At 36.3% G+C, this 23,138-nt stretch overlaps 1 long non-coding RNA gene across 1 annotated transcript in view; it reads right to left on the bottom strand.

Moving 5' to 3' along the window:
• Nucleotides 1-2,959: 2,959 nt before the first annotated feature.
• LOC122735221 overlaps nucleotides 2,960-23,138 on the bottom strand; it is a 38,978-nt gene continuing 18,799 nt past the window's right edge. Inside the window, exons 2-3 of the long non-coding RNA XR_006354111.1 lie at nucleotides 10,417-10,479; nucleotides 2,960-5,786 (exon numbers count right to left, since the gene is read on the bottom strand). This is a non-coding gene — a long non-coding RNA (uncharacterized LOC122735221). The remainder of the gene's footprint in view (nucleotides 5,787-10,416; nucleotides 10,480-23,138) is intronic.

Below are 23,138 nucleotides of genomic sequence, written 5' to 3'. Positions count from 1 at the left end.
GAGAGTGGAGCACAGTCCAACATGGGCAATGCTTTAACAAGTTAACAGCAGACTGGAACTCAGGAAGCCAGCAGCTTCCAGAGCTCTCATCCCATAAACTGTTAGTGCATCAAGCAACTGGTCAAAAAGAGATTAAAGTCAATTTGGTGGCACTGGGTGTAGGACATGGTTGCATTGTCCATATGTCAATCTGGATTATAGGCCTGGTTTTTAGTTCCAGAGGAGCACTAGCATGCAAAACTTATGGCCTCAGAAAAATAGAGATACTGATCACAGTGGCAGAGCAGAAAAGTGGGCTTGTGGTTGCTCATAGAGTATAGCACAGGCCAGGAATGTAGTAAATACATGTATCTTTAGATCATATGACCTTGGAAGAACTGAAAACTTACAGATCCCCACAACTAGCTATGAAAATAACTGTACAAAAAAAGTCTGAAGCTTTGTATCTTCTCCCAGCAGCTAGTGTGTCCAGTAAGTACTTAATAAAACATTGCTAAAATCAACTGAATCAAGTATGTATTGTATATAATGAACATATCTACTTATAATAACCATTTTGAGTTTTTTAAAACTTTAAAAAGTAGATTTTTTTCCTACTACTTTTGTACTATAGAAACACCTACATTAAATTTAGAAGTTTATATATGTTGTGATTATCACTGGAGTAGAGGGGGGACAGAGAGAGGTAAAATTTGCCTTCAGTATTTTCTCTCCTACCATATTTCAGAGTGTAGAGTAAGGCACAATGGATGAACATTGTGGAAAAGCAAATTTAATTTTCTTTTAAGGAAAAGCATGCCATCACTTAAAGTTAACTCAATTTCCTCAACATATCATCCCTTCTCTTCTCCCCAGTCTGTGATGAAGTGGTAATTGTAATGCATGCCAAAACTGATATCTCTATTTGTGCCCTTGATCACATTCTGTATGTCTTAACCTCTTTCATCCCCTATTGTCAATATCTCTTATTTTCAATATTTACTTATCCACTGCCCCTCTTTTGCCACCTATAAACATGCCCAATCAAATAAGATTACTAATTCCCCATATACAACCTTCAATCTTGCATCTCTATGCATTGGCACTCCCTTATCCTTAAAATTCTTAGCTTATTTGAAGGCTTGAACCAGGTTACATCACTTATTGGAAGCTTCTCTGGACCTCTTTAGTTGTTCCTATTCTCAAATTACCAAATTATCTTGGATTTACTTATCTGTTTATTGGTTGACCTTTTAGGCAAGCCAGAGGGTACTTAATTCTCCTGTCCTACCCACCCCCACCCCCCATGCCCACAATGTAAGCTTCTTAAAGGCAGGAGCTCTTTTTCAATTTTGGTTTTGTATTGCTAACATCTAGGTTGGAATCCTACACATAGTAGGTATGTAACTATGTTGGGTTAACTTGAATGGACTTGACCCCCAAAGGCTAGATGTTCCCCAGATAAGTATGACAGAAGTAATTCCTTTTCAGGTACTGTTTGGGCCTACATGTCTTCACAATTCCTTAAGAACTGAAGTGAGATTCTGTATTCAAAATGACCTTAAACTTAATTAATTTTAAGTGACAGACCATCAATTTAAATGGGTTCTTTCACTTTAAAAACTCACATCTGAGAATATAATCAGTGGAGTAGCTGAATGTACATATTAACAGAACTTTGTATTTAAAAATTTTTTTTTTTAATGAGGCAATTTTGCTAGCTGCCCTAGCACTTTGTATTATAAAAGGAAAAGTGATTCATTTTTCTTTCTATATGTTCACAAGTTCTTTGGGCAAGTAAAAGGTTCCTTAAGCTCCAGTTCTTTCAAGGAGTCATTGGGCTCATTGGGATTATGTTGGTCTATATCAAATTGTGTAAAATATGGAATCTACACATTGGTTATCTAAAAACTTCCCAAATACATGGAAACATTAGAATAAGATGTCAATCACTTACTGAGTTTCTTTCTTGGTGGATTTTTTTTTAAATTTATTTTTTTTTAATTTTGGTGAGGGCAATTGGGGTTAAGTGACTTGCCCAGGATCACACAGCTGTAAGTGTTAAGTATCTGAAGCCAGATTTGAACTCAGGTACTCCTGACTCCAGAGCTGGTGCTCTATCCATTGCGCCACCTAGCTGCCCCTCTTGGTGGATTTTTAATGAGACTATAGAATTCAAATGAAGTGATATTATAAGCATAATCTTCTTCAGGCTCCACTTGTTTATAAATTCAATCACAGTATGCCAGAACTTAAAGAGACCTTAGTGATAATTTTGGCTTATAACTTGACTTAAGAGATTAAAAAAACAAAAACTAAGTCTCAAATAGGTGAAATACTTTGTCTAAGGTTAAGAAATGCGTGGCAGAGCCTGGGCTAGAAACTAAATTTTCCACCCCTCATCCCAGAGACCTTTTTAATATCCCCCACAAGCCTCCCAATTTATAGCTCCTTGATCTTTCTGGTACATTAATATGTTTCTTCTTCACAATAGCCAGTTTACATTCCATGCACCAGATGTGGTGGCAATGTTTTTTTAAGCTTCTTTTTGTTTGTTTGTTTGTTTTGGGTGGGGCAATGAGGGTTAAGTGACTTGCCCAGGGTCACACAGCTAGTAAGTGTCAAGTGTCTTGAGGGTGAATTTGAACTCAGTTCCTCCTGAATCCAGGGCTGGTGCTTTATTCATTGTACCACCTAGATGCCCCCAGCAATGTTTTTTGTTGTTGTTACCAGAAATGTAAAAAATAAAATCACCAGCAGTTAATGACTTTCCCTATCTGTTTAGATGTCTAAGTTGTTAAAAAATATTCTTAGGGGGAAACAGTTGCTTTGAGGAACAAATGACTTCAGTGGAAGAGTCTTCATTGTCTAGTCTTATTGATTTCAATATACATGTGATGAAATGTAGAAAACACTTTCCCTATGTGCATAGTGACCACAAATCTTATTCTTAATATCTTTGATATTCCAGAAATAATTTATTTTTTATTTTTTTTTTGTAATTTACCAAAGGCAGCTGTACACAAGAGCCAGCCAAATTTTTTGGCTCAAGAATCAAATGGAACTACAAAGCCCAGTTATCTTCATTTTGCAAGATTTGTTTTTAAACTGATCACAAGAACTATACTCCAAATGTTAAAAAATAAATAAATAAATTGGCTTTCATGACTATAGTTTCTCCAAGTCCTGGTGATTATTTGGCAATCTTAATTTAATTATTGAATTTTCCCCCAAGAATTTTGGTGTTTGAGAATTGTTAATCTTCCTCACTGCTTTAGCAAGACATACATATTAGTACAATGATAAAGACAGTATTACTCAACTACAGTTATTTGTATTCATTTGTCTTTAACCTTATCTTTTGAAATGTTTACACCATTTCCTCTATATAATCAAAGTATATAAATTTTATCATAATTAGCCAAGAGAGTTGTTGTTGTTCTTATTGTCTTTTTTTGAATTTTTTTATTTTGGTGAGGCAATTGGGGTTAAGTGACTTGCCCAGGGTCACATAGCTAGTAAGTGTCAAGTGTCTAAGGCTGGATTTGAACTCAGGTCCTCCTGAATCCAGGGCCAGTGCTCTATCCACTGTGCCACCTAGATGTCCCACTTAAATATTTTGGATTAAAACAACAGGTAAGGGGCAGCTAGGTGGCACAGTGGATAGAGCACTGGTCCTGGATTCAGGAGGACCTGAGTTCAAATCCAGCCTCAGACACTTGACACTTACTAGCTGTGTGTCACTTAACCCTCATTGCCCTACCAAAAAAAAAAGAAAAAACAACATATACATGTAAGAATAATGTAGCAGATTGCATTTCTCTGTAATTAGATCCTTTGAAATACTATGGAAATAATTTTATGGAAAGGACACAACTTCACTACTCACTTAAAAAACTTTTTTTTCCACATATTTCATTTTTAGGAAAGCAACAATGTGTTTGATTTCAAAATGTTCAGAGGAATTTATGCAGCCAAGGAATAGAAGATACTTATTTTTTGCAAGCCACAATCATTAACAAATTTTTTTTAAAAATGGCAAAAAATTGTATTGTTCCCTTCTGCCTTTTTTACAATTTTCTATGCATTTTAAATATATTTAACCAAGTCTTTTTTTTGCCAATTCCCAATTTCAATTCCTGCAATTATATTATCAGCACTCTCTCTCAAATATGTGTAGTCCAAAAAAAAAAAAAAAAACAAATCAACAAGGTAGCTATGTTTGACAATGCATATCTCATTCTCTGTTACACGCAGTAATTCCATGGCCAAAATCCAAAACTTCCAGGTATGCTATAGAACAAAATAATATTTATGGTTCTAAAAATTCATGTCAATTACAAACTAAACAAAATTTAGTCCCCAAGTGAAAACAAGAGAGCTGCTATTTAACATGAGTTAATATTTCTAAAACTTCAAAAGAATAACTTGACTTAAACAACAAAAATCCTGTCAGCAAAGTTACTGGATTGCCTTTTTTTTATTTTCAAAGCTCTTAAAAATAATCTCCCAGCAGCTATGAAATCTGAGCTTTTGAATTCAGAGCTGAAATCCTTATCTAGAAGGAAGGTACCAAGAATTTAAAGACTTCCTTTCTATATATGGGTATACTTTTTGTCTCAGGTCCCCTTTACAATCTCATAGATTATTATGAACTTCCCCCAAATTTGCTTTGGATCATATCTATTGATGTTTATCACATTAGAAATTTTTAAGTCTCAGTATTCTTATGAAAATATTTTGTTTTGTTTTGTTTTTAACTGAGGCAATTGGGGTTAAGTGACTTGCCCATGGTCACACAGCTAGTGTTAATTGTCTGAAGCTGGATTTGAACTCAGGTCCTCCTGACTCCAGAGCCAGTGCTCTATCCAGTGTACCACCTAGCTGCCCCTCTTATGAAAATATTTTGACCTCACTATGAAAATATTTTGGCCTAGGGATTTCCAGAGCATATTTTTGAGAACCATTACTCTGATGGTCCTGTGACCTCATTAGTCCAATACTCCAGAGCTTATCATCAGCAATTTTGGCACCAAGGTTTACTTTCACAAGTTGCACTTGGGATACTCTCAACTCAACTGTAAAATAAAAATTCAGTTTCAGCGACACAAGGCTCCTTGGGGGTCAAAACCCTTAGACATTATGAGGCTGTTTATAGAAAGGTTACACCAGGCAGAAGTAAGCCTTTGAGGCATTTCCTGAGAGGTATGCACCTAATCTAGGTAATTTTTATTGCTAGTAGTTGTATATTTTGATTAGGAGGATGCAGTGAAATCACTGATAAGAATGTATAAGATTTTTATAAATTAAACACACAGAGATTTGATGGGGACACTCAAAACCTGGGGAAATAGGGTATCTTCTTGAATGATTTGGCCCATGAGATAAACCTCAAAGAGGTACTAAGAAGGGAGAATATTCTAGGGACAGAAAAAAGCCTGTGCAAATGTATGGAGGCAGGAAATTGGATACTAACAATCCTGGAGAATGTGTAATATAGGGAACATACAACATAATTGCCATATATGAAATGGATGGCATATATGAAATAGAATACCTGTCACATGTTAAATATGTGGCATAAATCTCACATTGGTTCATATATGAACAATTTATGAAAAGCATATATAATGTATAAAGTTTTCATCTCTGTTCTATTCAGAATATCAATAAGCAATAGTACTTCTTTGCTTGCCCTTTAAATCAAAGTTCTTTCTTTTTCTTCCTCTCAAGTAGATCATTTGTCTTATCTTGTTTCTCTCCATTGCAGACTTCTCCCCCAAATCCACAACTTCAAAATGTGACCACTGGCAATGGAACAGGGTGATAGAAAGAGAAGAAAAAAAACCAATTATCTAGAGTGCTGTGTGGCTACCATATTAATATTCCCTGTCATTTTTATTCAGGTGCATGAATGATGTACTATATGAACTATTTGATATTCACTGATAATATGACTATTCTAATTAAAATGTGTCAGTCCAAATAAACATTGTAGGATAGCTTGTAATTTTAGATGCAAATTGAATAAAATTATTTCCCTTCATTCCAGTAGCTGAGGTGTGTTTTATTATTTAGAGTGCAAAAACCTTTAGCTGTATTATGATGATTTGGCATGAATTTGTTACAGCTGTACCACTTCCATGAAACCCTCGGGACTCTTATATTAGTTTTGACTAGCACTGTTAGTAAGTGGGGAGTAGGTATGATAGTATGTTCTGTGTTCATTGGATAATTCTATAAATTTCAAGTTCTACAACTCAAAATCTATCATATTTTTAGAAATAGATGATTGAGATGTTTATGGGATCACAGAATCTGAGAACTGAAAGAAGAACCTCAGAGATGATTTGGTCAAACCTTTAATATATAAAGTGCCCAGATGTTTCCAGATGTTGCATTTGTTAAAATTTTGAGTTTTTAACTATAGTAGCTAGCTTTAAATTCTGGGCAAGTAGCAGTCATCAGACCAAAGGTTAAAATCTGGAACACCATATTTAAAGTCACAAGGCCTGAGTTCAGTTCCCAGATCTTCCATTTAACCTCTATAAGACTTTGGGCAAGTTATTTAATTTCTCTGAGTTCATTTCCTTGTTTTTCCAATGACAAGTCAAGGTAAGATGATCTCCAAGGTACTTCCAGCTCTTAATCCTATGTTTCAATGGTCCTACTATAAACTTTTTTTTTTCAAAACCCTTCTAGAAGAAAAGGACTCAGGTACACTCTGGGGACTTTTTTTAACTCTTTTTTCATAGTTCTCATCAGACAACTTGGTAGAACATAAAGCATACACTTGGTACTGAAACTGACTCCTCACTTAGAAGGGAACATTTCACAATGTTAAAGAATAAAGTTTTATTTAAAAGAGAAAAACAATAGTAATCTATAAATGAGTCCTTGAAGAATAGATACCCTTCAAAGATTGGCTTTCTTTGAAAGGTCTGAATATAGCTTTAGTCACTTAGAATCATGAGTAGGTACCGCCCCCGACAGATGTCTCTTCCTGTTACTCTATGCAGCTACCAGTAAGCAGTGACAGGTATAGCTCCTCTTGATGTTCTAAGCAGCTCCCAACAGTTCTGTTCTGAACCATCTTAGTGGGATGCCTCCAGAGAGCTCCTGGTCTGACTAGAGATATCTCTCTCTCTCTCCATCAAATTTCTAGTGATGCAATGCCAGACTAAGGCCAACCTCCCAATAAAGTGACTTCCCTTTATAAGTACACCTGCTCACCGTGATGTCTAAAAAGCTTTCCCAAAGTGCAAAAATCCCACCACTCTGTGTCTTCAAGAAAGACATAGCCACCAACACCAGGCCCATTTTAGATGACTACAAATTTTGATGCTTTTAAAAAAAAATTATTTAATGTGGTTTTGTTTTTATTTATATCCCATCATTTACTGATATACCTCATGCATATTCAATCATGTCATAAAGAACAACAGTAACAAAGCAAAATAGTTAAGCAAAACTGAGCAAAAGTACTCATATCCATATCCCCAAAGGAGGGGAGTACTATATGTTCATCATTTATTCTCCAGGACAATGTCTTCTACAATTTGTTATTGTGACTAATAGAAATATAGCTGACTTTCAGTATTATTTTTGTTTACTTTGTTTTAGTAATTGTTTACATAGTTGTCCTGATTTGTCTTAATCTACATAAGTTCATGCAAGTCTTCCTGTGTTTTACTGAATGATTCATAGTCTGTTTCTCACAACTCAATAATATTTACTTTACTTAAATTAGTGTTCTTCACTGGTTCGTGAACTGACAAAGAAATCTAATTTCTGCAAAATTTTCTCCCTTAAGATTCCTAGTGAATTTCTCTCAACTTACTAGGTAGAATTTATTCTAATTGCCCTAGACTATATCCAGCTACAACTAGGGTTTTGTAACTGAAAAGAAAGACTATTGTCCAAAGACCAGCTACTCTAACTTGTATGTAAAATGAACCTACATAAAGTAGAACCAGAAAATGCTCCAAAGATATCAGTGATGTAAAATAAATGAACAGTTAAACAAACCTGGATACTATGCAATTATAGGAACCAATTCACTCCCTGAAGAAGAGATGTTCAATTGAGAGTTGGAGGAGAGGGCGCTGTGGGTATGGGGTATTGAATACACTGGCAGTCACACTCTTTGGTAGCTTAGCTTAATTGTTTTTTCCATAATAAGGCAAGGCTCATCAGGAGGGACTATGGTGTAAAAACAAAAGACATCAGTAATTTTTAAAGATAAATTTAAAGATAAAAATAAATTTTATATTAAAGAATATAAAATAAAATTGAATTTACTTGCTTACAAGTACTGTCTTCATTGGGTATTGGTTACACACCCGAGCAGTATGATTCAATAAATCCACAGTGCCATATTTTTCTTTATTTAAGATAAAACTCAGCTTTTATCACTTTCTCCCTCATTTATCATGGTCTCTCTAATCAGATCATTCATGAATATGTCATTGCTCTTCAACCTCTAAAAATTTCATTTACCAAAGAAAACAAATATCCAAGTTCCACTATGAGTCAAATTCAGCCTGCCCAAGCTGGTCTGTGAGAGCAATGATGTTTAAAAATGTGCTTCCCTTCTTGCACTTATGCTCTCTCTATCTCAGCCTTTAGAATTGTAGCCTAGGTACTGTCAGAGGAGAGTAAACATTTTTGTCATCACTTCTTTGACAGTGTCCCTGTGACTCCTAATTATTTTACCCCTTAATCTTTGAAGGCAGCCTTGACTTTTGCAAATCATTATGTGGGAGATTATATAATTCTTCCTGCTCCTTTTTCATTACGTGTTTGAACAAGGGCATTTGAATGAGTATCTGGGGAGCTTTGCTTCTAGAATAGCTTCTGCCAGAGCCTGAAATCTGCTCAATTGCATTGCTACCCTGCAGCAGTTCTCAATTATTTCACTTGAAAAGACAAACTACTCTTTTAGGCCTGTGCAAAAGTATTAAGCCCAAACTGGGAGAAATTAATCTAGTGTGAGGAATTTTTTTTTCAGAAAAGCAAAAGCAAAATCCTGAAGTTTAACTCAGCTCTACATCCCTTCTCTTTTTTCCCCATCTCTAGAGATTTTTCAGGTTTAAATTTTTCCTCTCCACCTCAATACAGGACCCACATTCTTTTATTACAATTTAGGTTTTCCTTTGCTTAACTTTTGTGAATGGGTTGTTTATCCAGTTTCTCAAGTACACAGTCTTTCAAAAATATTTACTATAAGAGAAGGTATCTGAATGCCTTACCTATCCAGGCCAACGAGCAATGAAACTCAAACTGACTGACCTAAAAGAGGTTAGTCTTGAACCAAAAGGCATTCTGGAAAGGTCAAAAAAGTAGATGAAAAGGAAGGGAATAAACATTTATATGGCATATACCATGTGCCAGGCTCTATGCTTAATGTTTTCCAAATATTATCTCATTTGATCCTCACAACAACCCTGCAAAGTAAATAAGATAATTATACCTACTTTACAGCTGAGGAAATTGAGGCAGCCAGAAGTTAAGTGACTTACATACTAAGGGCATACTTGAATTCAGGTCTTCCGGATTCCAGGCCTAGTGCTCTATACACTGTAACATCTAGCAAACAAATGTTTCATCAAAGACCAAAATATGATTACTATTTTTGTTGTTATTATTTTTTTTTTATTTTGCGGGGCAAAAAGGGTCAAGTGATTTGCCCAGGGTCACACAGATAGTGTCAAGTGTCTGAAGCTGGATTTGAACTCAGGTCCTCCTGAATACAGGGCAAGTGCTTTATCTACTGTGCCACCTAGCTGCCCCCTTTTATTGTTATTATTAACAACAGCAATTATAATATATTTATATAGTAAAAGGTAGCATGCTCTGGTGGATAGGAATTTGGCCTAGGAGCCATGGGTTTAAATCCTCCCTTTCAGATCCTGGTTATGCCTCTGGGCCAAGCATATTTCAATTCCCCAGGCATCCAAGTTTGTAAGGTGCAGAGCAAGAGCTGATCTTCATCTGCTGGCTTGGAAAGGGGTTTTCCATAGGAGTTCCTTACCCCTAATGAAATCAAAGATATAGTCAAGGTGGATGAAAAAAAGGAAATCCTACTGTTCTGTAAGAAATGAGGAAAAGACATGATCTCAAATTGCTATGGAAAGACTTGTAGGAACTAATGAAAACTGAAGTGAGCAGAAGTAGAAGAATAATTTATACTCTAACATCAATATTCTGAAAACAATTTTTACACACTTAAGAATTTTGAACAAGGAAATGATGAACAACGATTCCAAAAGACTCATGAAAAAGAATATTGACCTTATAAGAGAGAGATAATGAATTAATATATAGAATTAATCTCCAGAATAAAACAATCATTTTTTAATGTGACCCATATGGCAATGTTTTGTTTCACTCTGCTTATGTATGTAATGTAAGGGTTATTTCTTCCTTCCTTCCTACCTTTCTCATTCCTTTCTTCCTTCCTTCATTAGGAGCTCTCTATGCCAATGAAACCACGTCTAGCTAGAAACAAACAACAAAACAAAGAACAAGTAAATAAATAAATGGATATATAGATGCATGGATAAATAAATCAATTTCTATATGAATTTGAAGGTAAGAAAAGAAATAGATGAGTGAATAGATAGCTATGTAAATAAAATAGTGAATGGATAGACAGATGAATGAATGAAGCACTATCTGACCCTGCCCACCCACTATGCTGCCTTTCAAGCATTAAGTTCTCTCCTTTCGACCATCAAGCTCACCAAATTAAAGAAAAAAGTCTTTTTGAAAAACTGAAGAAAAAAATCTAAAATACAACCCATGAAGAAACCTTCCCATGAACCACCCTCTCCTAGAAGCCTATTAAAATTCTCAGCCATTTGCCATCCCCAATCAGGAGATTCCTCTTGCTGATGTCTGCAATTATCATCAAGCATGACTTGCAGTTCTTTCCAGGCTACTCCTTAAGTATGCCTTTCTCTCAGCTACTAGGTGTTAGACAAGGCCCCAGACCTCTGGCAAAATAAATCTCTTTCTGATGCTAACTTGAACCTTGGCCAACAGATTCTGAATTTTCTCTGCTTAGCAAGAAACACCGTTCTCCCTATGTCACAGTTCTAATTATGCAGTGCTAGAACATGCGTTTTTGTTATTTAAGGATTTTCCTTTTAACTACCTCCTCTGCTAACCTCTGCCTTCACAAAAACTTGTCCAATTGATCTCTAAGTTCAAGAGACTCCCAGTTACCAAATCCATGTTCAGATAAAGTGATTAAAATCTAGAGGTCTTTAAACCCTTTGACATCCTGGGTAACCCATACTGCCAAAATATGCTCCACTTCTTAAAGCTATAATAAAGTAGTGATTTCCAAAAGGTTAATCACTGGATAAGCCAAAGCATTTTAGATGTTATGTTTTTGCAGGTAAATGAAAAATATTTTTGTTTAATATAGCTTTTACTTGCCTAATGAATATAAATTAAATGTGATATTCACAAAACACACGTGTAATGGGGGACTATTGATCAACAAGAATCATTCCTTAGGAATATAAGGAGTGCACAGTGCCACTGACCTGAGCACTTCTTCACATGCTCAGGTATTCTATGATTATTTGCTGTCAACTAACTGTGTGGTGAAGAGGGACACTTTTAATTGACTAATGATCCAGAACTTAGTATACTCACAAAAAACACCCACATTTATCTTTTTTTTTTTCTTGACAGCAATCCAGATTGTAAAAGAATTAATTGTTATTGAGTTTTTATGCCTCAGCATGCCATGGCCTGGGGCTTCACAAACCTCCAAGTGCTCCACCCACTGGTTGTAGCTGTTGCCATGGTGCTGGCAACTCACGTCATCACCACTTGCCCACGCCTACATGGGGCCTGACAAAAGTATAATGATTGGAAGCCTAGTGAGGCAGCTTTACACAGAGGAGACATTCTGTAATAATCTAATGGGGAGAGAGGATTTAGAAGTTTATCCCTTACCTGGCCAAGCCCTCTGAGTATGTATAATCCCCCTACTGTTGTTTCTGTCTCTCTATTCTTTTCAGCTTTTAGGGGAAGGAATATTGGTGATGGTTGTACATATATGAGCTTCAAAACACTTGAAGTTTATACTACAACTTCCCAGAAGCCATGCTCCATGAACCATGGAAACTTGGTGAGACATTGGAAGAGGTCCAGCAACTGAAATGAAACATGATTTTGCAGCACCTATACCTGGTGAGATACCAGTGACCAATTGACCCAGTGGTAGCGAGGGCACCTACAGCATCCAATACACTATTCCTTGCAGTAAAGGAGATATTTCTAATGTTAAGCCACATTTAGAACTGAGCTTGTAGGCCAAATGCTTGTAGCAACCTCTTAAAGTTGAGCCCAATCTCCCAAAGGACCAAGTTAGTAAATGGAAGGGTGTGTCCTTAGCTAGAAAGGTTATCTTTGTACTTCTGTTCTGTTCTATCATCTCAGAAATATCCCGTAGTAAAGACTAATTTATAATTAACTGGTTAAATATATTGAGGGGCTAATCACTGGTCAGTCACTAATATAAGGGAGATACTAATTGTAACTGGCTATTGATTTGGAAGATAATACACTAGAATGAAGTCTCAAGCTATTGAAATTAGAGAAAACTCCACCTCTTTCTGTTACCCACAGAACTCTGCAGAAGAGATGGACTAGTCAACACTTTGATGATCCAATTTGTCAATGTAAATAACAGTTGGGATAAAGACCCCTTGGGTTTTATGGGCTATCAATGTATGCACTAACATCAAAATCTTTCAGACCTTGAATGCCTAAAGAACTCAAAAAATGACTGTTCTTAAAGAAGGGAAATTGTTCACTTGCAACTTAAATATTCACTGAGCTTCAACTCCTCAAAGCAAAAATACTTGTGTAGTGAGCAAAAATGTTCCAGAACTGTTGCAATACAACTTCTCAATTTCTTCCTAATAGATATGCACTAAGGAATCAAAGTACTTGAATTATTCAGATAGCTCTAGGCAACCCAAGCCAATTCTAAGGTAGAGAGAATGGATTCAATACTAATTTACATTCTGTTCCTCATGCCTAAAATGCATTTCCTCTTGTCCTCTGACTTGTAGAATGCCTAGATTCCATGAAACCTCACCTCAGGTGGCCCTTGGACAACCTCCTACTGGAAACCTATTTTGTACCCTCCACTCATCAGTGCCCCCTCCATGAACATCATTTGGATTATATTTAGAACTAAATTTTATATGCAAGGCATTTCCTCCCCAATAGAATATAGAATTTGAATGCAGGGATTATTTTATCTAACTTTGTATCCCCAGTACCTAGTACATTTCCCAGAACATGGGAGGTGCTCAATAAATGTTTGTTGAATTGAATGGAATCATTCTGTCATCTACTACTTGTATGATCTTGGCCAAGTCATTTAACCTCTTTGAGACATTAACTACTTACCTTTAAAATGATGAGATTGCCCATCATGGTTTTTGAGGGTCCCTACTGGGTTTATGGATTCTCTGATCTTGTAAATTTTATAGCATCCTTACTTCTATAAAGGTTATGGAGGTCCTAAAATTAGTCATTATCTGAAGGACTTTAAAACTTAATGACCTCTCCTGGTCATCTCTACTGAGCATCTTTATTTCTGTAGGGGGAATCACATCTTGATGTTATCTCAATAAACACATATAGACACATACCATTTCTATAGCTGTCCAAGTTCAAATTAACTAGAAACTTTAAAGTTTTTTTTTTTTATTGAATACCTATCTATGTGGTATATTACTACCCAACTGATTACTTACTGCTGTTGAAAAAATCTTTCTACTCTAGACTTTATAAATTTCCCATCTCACAAGAAGTATTCCAGACCTCTTCCTTTCCCTTCTCTTCCCTTCTGAGTCTCTTCTACTTACTCCTCCCTTCTCTGTTTTTTTTTGTTCTCCCTTCTTCTCTTCCCTTCCTTCCCTCCCCTTTCCCCTTCCCTTTTCTTCCATCTTCTCTTCTCTTCTCTTCCTCTTCTTCCTTTCTCTCTTCTCCTTTCTCTTCTCTTCCTCTTCTCTTCTCTTCTCTCTCTCTTCCGTTTCCTCTTTCCTCTTCTCTTCTCTTCTCTTCTCTCCTCTCTCCTCTCCTCCTTTTTCTTCCTCTTCTCCCCTCTTCTCTTCATCACACTTATTACAGTTAAATTAACCTTATATTTAATAGAGAATGTTAGTCTCCTGATGAGAGTTCTCTTAATTTAATTCCTCCATTCCTACACGAAGATTGTAAGAATCATCTAAACTCCCTCCTTTCCACACATTAATGATACCCGTCTGCTCTTTATTCCATTACCCACTTGCCCATCTCTAGGACCTTGCTATAGCAAGTTTTCTCATGAACCTTCAGTTTCTCCCTCATTTCTGCCTTGATGCATTTGACTACAAACATCTCCTCAATACCTCAAATTTAGTAAATCTATTCGTGTCTTTTTTTTTTTTTAGTGAGGCAATTGGGGTTAAGTGACTTGCCCAAGGTCACACAGCTAGTAAATGTTAAGTGTCTGAGGCCGGATTTGAACTCAGTACTCCTGATTCCAGGGCCGGTGCTCTATCCACTGTGCCACCTAGCTGCCCCTATTCGTGTCTTTTAACCCCCCCCCCTTCTCTCTTTGATGTCACTGATGAATTTCTTGAGGAAAAGGGATTGGGTACCTTATGCTTGGACTCCCTCACCATTTCTATTATTCCTCCCAATCAGGCTTCCCTCTTCTCCCCTCATGATGCTTAGACTGCTCCAGTGCTCATATAATTGCCACATTTTTACTTTCTATATTTTTATTTTATTTTTTTATTTTGCAGGGCAATAGGGGTTAAGTGACTTGGCCAGGGTCACACAGCTAGTAAGTGTCAAGTGTCTGAGGCCAGGATTTGAACTCAGTACTCCTGAATCCAGGGCCAGTGCTTTATCTACTGCACTACTAGATGCCCACATTTATTGACGTTTTTAAAAATTTCCATTCCCCTTAATTTTCTGAAGCATTCAATTCTGATGACTACCCATTTCTACTAAATTCCTCTCATTTCTTGGCTTTTGCCTCAGTATAGTTTCATAGTTTTTTCTCTTACCTTTCAAATATTTTCTTCTTTTTGGTATCTTTTGCTTGCTCTATAACGATTCCTATTCACTTAATAAATAAGTTTATTAAGTTCTGTCTTTCCCTCTCTACTATCTCTCCCTTAGCAATCGCCTTCACTCCCATGATTCCAAATACCACCTCTATGCAAATGAATCTCAAATCACTATGTGCAACATCACAGGAACACAGGCATCAGCTTGCATCAGCAAAGACCTTTTGCTGACATAGTACAAGAGATATGAAAACAACTACACATGTTGCAATATTGTTCCATATTTATTATAAGGCTCTGGACATTTACTCAGAGTAAAGATGCTTAAAAGATTTACTCTCCTTGATATAATCACAGGAATGTCAAATTCAACATCTATAACTGAGCTCATTATCTTTACCCCTAAATCTGCTCTACTATCTGACTTACTGCTTCTGTCTGTGGTACCACCATTCATTCATCTAGATTCTCTTATTGATAACCTTTGTGTTATCTGTTCTCAAGTTCTATTGATTCCACCTCCAAAACTCCCATTCTATACTCTTTATTCCCCTTGTCACCCCCTCATTACCTGTCAGTCCCTCTTAACATCCACTTGTACTATTGAAATAGTCTTCTTATAGATATCCATCTTCATTCTCTTCTCACTCCATGTTAACCTTTACATCACTGCCAAAATCATCTTTCCTATGCATAGATCTGATGATTTTCTCTGCGTAAAAATTATCCACGAATCCCTGTAATTCAAGCTCTTATCCAAATTGTTACTACCTTGCCTTTTCAACATAATTTCCTAATATACCCCTTTATATATTTTATGTTCCAAAAAAACTGGATTACTCTCTGCTCCCAAAGTATGTTCTCCATTCTAATGACTTCTTAACTTGGTTCATGCTATTCCCTTTGCCTGAAATACCTTCCCTCCCAACCTCTGCCTATTAATTTCCTACAAGTTTTCACTAAAACCTAACTCAAGTGGCACCTGCTCAATAAAGCCTTTCAGGATTCTCCTGGCTAATCCCAACATTCTTCTTCAAGTATAACATAGTCTATTGCTTTACTCTCTGTTCATGCCTTATCCCTTTCATGAAATATAACCTCTTTTATCACATTAGCAAAGGCTTCTCTAAACTTTGTCTCTCTCTGAAGAATCGGCACCTTGCTCCACCCACGGTAGGGGTTTAATAAATGTCAATTGTTATTGTCACTATATAGATAAAACAGTGATTTTATATTTGCAGAAGAGTCATTTCAAATTACATTTTATAGAATAAGCACCACAAATATTCACCTCTTTTGTGATAGTTCCTAGAACAGTATAATACACTTATATGTTTAATGGATGTTTCTTGTGGTAACCTGACATTAGGCATGTGATATATTTGAAGTAACAATACCCAGAGTCAGAACAGCATGGATCTATTTCTGGCTCTTCCGTTGACCATCTTGTATATGACACTAACCTACGGAGCTTCAGCATCCTAGTCTACAAAACTGGTAAAACAATACTTGTACTATCTGTTAAAGGATAGTATAGTATAGAGGAAAGAACCTTGGGTTTGTTGTCAAAGAACTTAATTTTTAATCCTGGATCAGCTACTAGTATGAAATTGGGCAAAATAATTAAACCCCTGGGGCTCAGTTTTCTCATTTATAAAATTAAGGGGTTGAATGAGATCAAGGGTTTTTATATTTTTTTGTGCCATGCATCCATTTGGAAGCTTCATCCAGTCTATGGGCCTCTTTTCAGAATAGTATGTTAAATGCATAAAGCAAAGTACATAGGATTACAAAGAAAACTAAATCTGTTGAAACAGTTAACAAAATATATATTATTTAAATCATTCACCTTTGAGGCCCCTTTCGACTCTAACTCTATGATCTCTAGGCTTTCTTTCTTTTTCTTCCTTTTTTTTTAATCCCAAGGTTTTCTACCCAATAAAGTTTATGTGAGGGTCAAATGAGATAATATATTTCAAAATATTACATGCATGGCAATTATTCTTCATCATTATCTATGCTGGTTGTCCACTGTTTTCAAAGGGGACTAAAATGACATCATTATCCTGGAGTTAAGGCACCTAAAGAACTTCCTGATCAATGTTTTTTCTTCATTTTGTTTGTTAGTATTTCTGTTAACAGCATCATTACGAATACACTGTAACCAAGACCTTGGTGGCAAAAGCTCATTTTATCCTTTTTCATCTAATTATTCTTTTATGAACTTTTTCTTTTTTCTTTCTTTTTTTTTTTTTTTTGGTGAGGTATTTGGGGTTAAGTGACTTGCCCAGGGTCACATGGCTAGTAAGTGTCTGAGATCGGATTTGAACTCAGGTCCTCCTGACTCCAGGTCCTGTGCTCTATCCACTGTGCCACCCAGGTGTACCTATGACCTTTTTCTACGAACTATCTACCCCTATAATGTAATTTCTTCTAACTTCATTCAATGTAATTCATAATGCCAATGAATAGCATTTAATGCAATTAAAATTCATTTAATTCATCAATTAGTAAATATTTATGAAGGGCTCACTATGTGTCAGGCATGGTGTTAAACAGAAACATAGATTTGGCGCTACACTAAATACTAGGGATAAAAAGGCAGAAATTAAAAATATATATATTCCAAACACCTGAAGAACTTACATTCTATCAAGGTAGCTTGTATATGTCTTATATTAAGGAAGGAAAATTCAAATGAATTTAATATGGCTTTCAGTCCCTACAAAATATAAGCAGAAATTAGACTTTACCCACTTTTCTTCTATTTGTCATGCTCAGAATGGTGTCACACTAAAATTTCTTCATTGTTGGCTAATTGATTTATTTATTTTGTCCTACAAGTATGAGGCAACCTTATCATTTTACCCCTCATTCTGAAGCTGCTGACAACATTGAAGAGGAGATACAGATCTAATCAAGCATGAGACCATAGAAATTGTGTTCTCCACTGAGTTCCAGAAAAAAAAAAAATCACTTACATTCTACTGTCAGATTTTCCACATAAGAAATCTGAAAATAACATTCCTTCACTTCCAAATGTGTCCTTTCCCATTCATTAATTTTACTGTTCAGTTATCACCCATTTCCTATAATTGGCCAAGAGCTCTTGGCCATCTGTGTTCTTATATGGATCAAAATTCTTTCCCTTGCAAACATGGTCCCTTCATGAGGGCTCACAGGATATGTCCTTAGGTATCTCATTTTACAAAGAAGAAAACTGAGGCCCAGAGTCATTTAATAGCTCCCTTCGATCATACAAATAGTAAATAGCAGAACAAGATTCGCATTCAGGTCTTCTAATGCAATATCCAGGGTTCCTTTCATTATGGTGCTTGTACTAGGGATCCTTTCTTACTGTTTTGATGAATTGTAGTATTACTGAATTATCTCAGTTGGAGTTCTGGTAGAAACATAGCTTTGCCTCTGTCCTCCATCCTGCCCTAATCACTGATCCACACTGTTCTCTTGTTTAGATGTATGTTGGCATTATTACTAACATTATTATTGAATATACAATCAAAGAACACTCAGGGAATGCATAATAGAAAAGAAAGTGAAGGCAAGCAAAAGGAAAGATTTTTCTACTTTATTTCATTGAAATTATTACCAAAATGTACTCTTTTATATGATTTATACACTGCCACCATAGAAACCCTTTTCATCCATATATGAACAATGAATGGTAGCCACATTTTTTTCAAGTATGACAATCTCATGAAGTATGTTATTTTTTCCATTAGAACACATGCCATTAAATGCATTATCCATTCTTATTTCCTTGTCAACACAATCTGTCTCTTTGCTTTCCCACTATTAATGCCATATTGAAAAATTGAATCTGTTCCTCAGTTAGTCTCCAACCTCCTTTTTTATTTGAAGGAGGACTTAATGTTTGTGGATGTGCTCAGGGAAAATGAATTTTCGCAGGGTGCATACCAATGGCCCAGAGCCCTTAACAAGAGCCTTCATTCTTTTCTAGAAGGTTTACCATGTGAGACTGCTTGGTAGCACAGGTCTTTGATTATCCCTTTAGAGATATATAGTATACAGGCATATGAATGTAAAGATTGAAAGTACTATAGTGCTCCTCTTTTCCAATCTCCAAATTTTACAGATGAGGAAACAATCCCAGACAAGTAAAGGGACTTAACCCCAATTCACTTAGATAGAAGGCAGAAGAGGCTGGATTTGAATCAAGATTCTCTGCCTCCAGGACTGGACTTCTTTCCACTGCCCTACTCTAGTAGGTAAGAAGGAAGCAGGTGCCCTGTGCTTACACCAAAGATTAAGAGACTAGAGATACAGGGTGGTGGCCAGAGCTTTTTTCTGTCCATTTTCCCCTTTTTCCCTTGATCCTACACTCATGGTTTTCCCTGTCACCCAACACCCCACTTACTTCAATCTGGTTATAATATTATATCATATAGTCATATAATCTTAGAGATTAGAGTCATACATGCTCATTTTACAAATAGAGAAACTAAAGTCAAGATAGATCAAATTATCTGCCTATGGTCACACAGGTAGTAAGTGACAGAGCTGAACTTTGAGCCCAATTTCTCTGATTCCAAATGCAATGCTCTTTTCATTCCACCACACTTCCATGACCGCATGTCTCCCCTCTCTCTTCCTGTATCTCTGTCTCCTCTTTGCTTCTGTCTCTGCTTCAATCTCTATTTCTCTGTCTCTCTCTCTGTCACACACACACACACACACACACAAATGTACCACTCTTTTTTCCATCCTTCCCTCTAATCACCAATTACCTAAGGCTTTATATAAGGAGTATAAATGACAATGTTTCCCCAGTAGCTCTCTCCCTTTCTCACCACCTACCATTCCTAAATCCAGTAGATATGTGACCCCAGGCAAATTTTGTAGGACTCCATTTCCTTCTGTATAAAATGGAAGCAAATGGATCACATTATACGATCCTTGGATGGTTTGCAGCTATAATTCTGATAGCTGAAAAAGCCAATATTTTCCATGAAAAGGATGCAAAATTATGTAGTCAAAACAACAATGAACTTGGAGTTTTTCCCTTTCATTTATTAATTTTATGAATTTGGGCAAACCATTGAGCCTTTTTGAGTCTAACTTTCATCATATATAAAATGAGAATAACAATACTTTCCCTACACACTCATGGATTTGTAAAGAGGATCAAATAACATAACATATAAAAATGTTTTTTTAACTGAGACTAACACAAGTGTAAGAATTATGGATTCATAATACATGCTATGAAAGTATGACAAAGTGGATAGAGAGCTCACCTCTATCAGCTGACCTCAGGAAGACCTAGCTTCAAGTCTCACCTGTAATAAAAAGTCATATCCCACCGAAAAGGTAACATCATCATCATTCCATCATCACCATTGTCATCAGCCCTTCGGAATTCTTAAATGTATGCCTTATCATGGTGTACAGGTTATTGTGGGTTTTTGAATTCTAATCTCATAGTACCGTTCTCTATATTTGCCCAGCGTTCTTGAAATCAGCTTGCTCCTCAGCTCTGCATCACATTACAATGAGTAGAAGTGGAAAAAAATCTCTGGCAGGTTCAACCAAACTTGAAAGTTTTCAAATGCAGACCTAGTGATAAACTGTATATTCATTCTCTGAAGACTAGATTAGCTAAATTGTCACAGGCTTGTTACCAGATTTAGAGTAAGTCAGTAAAAATATTGGCCAAAGCAACTCCCAAAACCATCTATTAAATTATAAAGGTGGTAAAATTTCTTTTAATAGAGCCCACTATTGAATTGTATTTTTTTCTTCTTCTGAATAAAGAGGAGACATATCAAAATTTATCCAAGCCTACAACTTGGGGACTGAAGCTAAAGTTTAAACAATAATTTACCCATTGCCAGAAGATAGTCAATAGTTGTATTTAACTCCTATGTGGAATACATGAAGGTAACCAAGGAGAGATAAAACTAAATGAATAGGATGGAAGCAATGTAACATAATTACTGTGTAATAAAGTAGGCTTATCTGGACCACATATAACTGGAGTTTACTAATGGATCTGGAATCCCCACTCCAAATGGGTGGGACACCGTGGTTCCACCTTTATGAGGATTAGGAGAATGGCTGTGTTTGGCCATAAACTCCTTGTTCTCTCCTGTTGGATGGGGTTTGCAGGTGGAGGGAAGGCAGAATATGACACTTGGAATTAGAGCTACCAATCACAATCACATATTTGCAGTCTATGCAGATGACTCCTTTGGTAAAGTTCCAGATAAAATGTACATCACCTAGGCACTGAGAGAAGGAGAGGAAAGTATTTCTGCCTTAGAGATTAACAGTTAACCTTATCTTGGCAATTTAGGTTCTTCTCCCACCATAAAATTATTACACAAAATCACAGATAGTGAACAAATATATTTATAAAAACAAGAAGAAATTTAATAATTTGGAAAGCCATACAGGTTAGGTTATACAATACACAAAAGTTAGAGAACCCTGCCACTTGGGAACATGATGAAATCTCAGTTCCACCAGGGAGAAAATAATTTCACCCTCACTCATAGGAATATCTGTCTGGGGTTGTTGACACTGAGAATCAAAATAGGATACCAGCACTGGCATCCTCCTTTTCACTGAAGCCCACATCTTGCCTCCTCCCTTGACCAGTGTCTCTATCAAACTTCCTCTCTGAATCTCTTCCAAAGTCTCTCAGGGAGTCAGAAATGAAAACTCAACAGGTCCACAGCTTCACAGGGTTGTCCAGAGGGCAACCAAAAAACTGGACTGGTTTAAATGAGAGCTGGAAGGAAGAGATAGATCCAAAAGGATATGTAGGCAGAATTAACAGAATTTCATAACTGAGTGGACTCTGAGATTTAAAACATAAATGATTAAGGGTATAATAAAGTCATTAGGAACAACATCAGGAGACGACTTCTTAAGATAGTTATGTTGCTTAGACATGTTGAATTTGAAGTGATTGTGGGACATTAAATGGAGATATCTAGATGGTAGCTGAAGATAATTTACTAAAATTCTTGGGAGGAGCTAGTGTTCAAAATTTTAGAACATTGGTAGGTAGCAACACTGAATTCCAAGAAGCAGAGGATTGAAATTTTTGTATTATAAACTCACAGATTTAGACCTACCAGGGACTTGAGAAGCCATGGATTACACCATCCTCTCATTTTAACATATGAAGAATCTGATTCCCAGGGTGTTGAGTGGCTTCCCAGGATCATAGAGCTAGTACATATCTGAGGAGGGTTTCTTAAATTCAGGTCTTCATTCAGAGTTGAAAATTATCCAATGTCTCAGTGAATTATTGGGTTCAACTGGCCTGCTACCACATTATTTTAACTGATCAACAAGCATGTATTAAGCCTCTATCTTGTTTCAGGCTAACTGCTCTCAATACAACAACAAAAACCAACAGCCTTCAAGTTCAGGGAGCTTACATTCTATTAAAGGAGGTTTGTAGATATAGAAGTTCTTACCAAATGCAAACATAATATTTTTTTGATTGGACCAAATTTATTCAGCAAAATGTTTTACCAGGCAAAGAAGAGAAAGGAAAACAATTTGCAAATATTTGTGAGCCCTTTTCTCAGTCTCCTCAAGGCTTTCAAAATTAAACTTACTCAAGGCCAGAAACTGCCTCGGCCTCCCCAATAACCTATTCTCCTAGCACTCCCACATTCAAGAGGAAAAATGTTTAGCTGAGGGGGCAGCTAGGTGATGTAGGGAATAAAGCACTCTCCTTGGATTCAGGAAGACCTGAGTTCAAAATGAGCCTCAGACATCTAACACTTACTAGCTGTGTGACTCTAGACAAGTCACTTAATACCCACTGCCCTGCAAAAACAAACAAACAAAAAAAAACAAAGGAAAAAATAAAGATTTAGTGGTGTCATAATAGCCATTGCAATATGTTCTTTTAAAAAATCATAAAAGTATTATATTATTTTCCTGGTAATATAAAAACAGTTTTCAACATTTGTTTTCATAAGATTTTTAGTTCCAAATTTTTCTCCCTTCCTTGCCTTTCTTCCCCCTCCCCAAGACAAAAGGTCTGATATATATGTACAA

This window comes from Dromiciops gliroides, chromosome 1 (assembly GCF_019393635.1).
Source record: "Dromiciops gliroides isolate mDroGli1 chromosome 1, mDroGli1.pri, whole genome shotgun sequence".
NCBI classification, from domain to species: domain Eukaryota; kingdom Metazoa; phylum Chordata; class Mammalia; order Microbiotheria; family Microbiotheriidae; genus Dromiciops; species Dromiciops gliroides.
The sequence above is the reverse complement of the archived record's forward strand: the minus strand, read 5'-3'. Positions and strand labels throughout refer to the sequence as shown.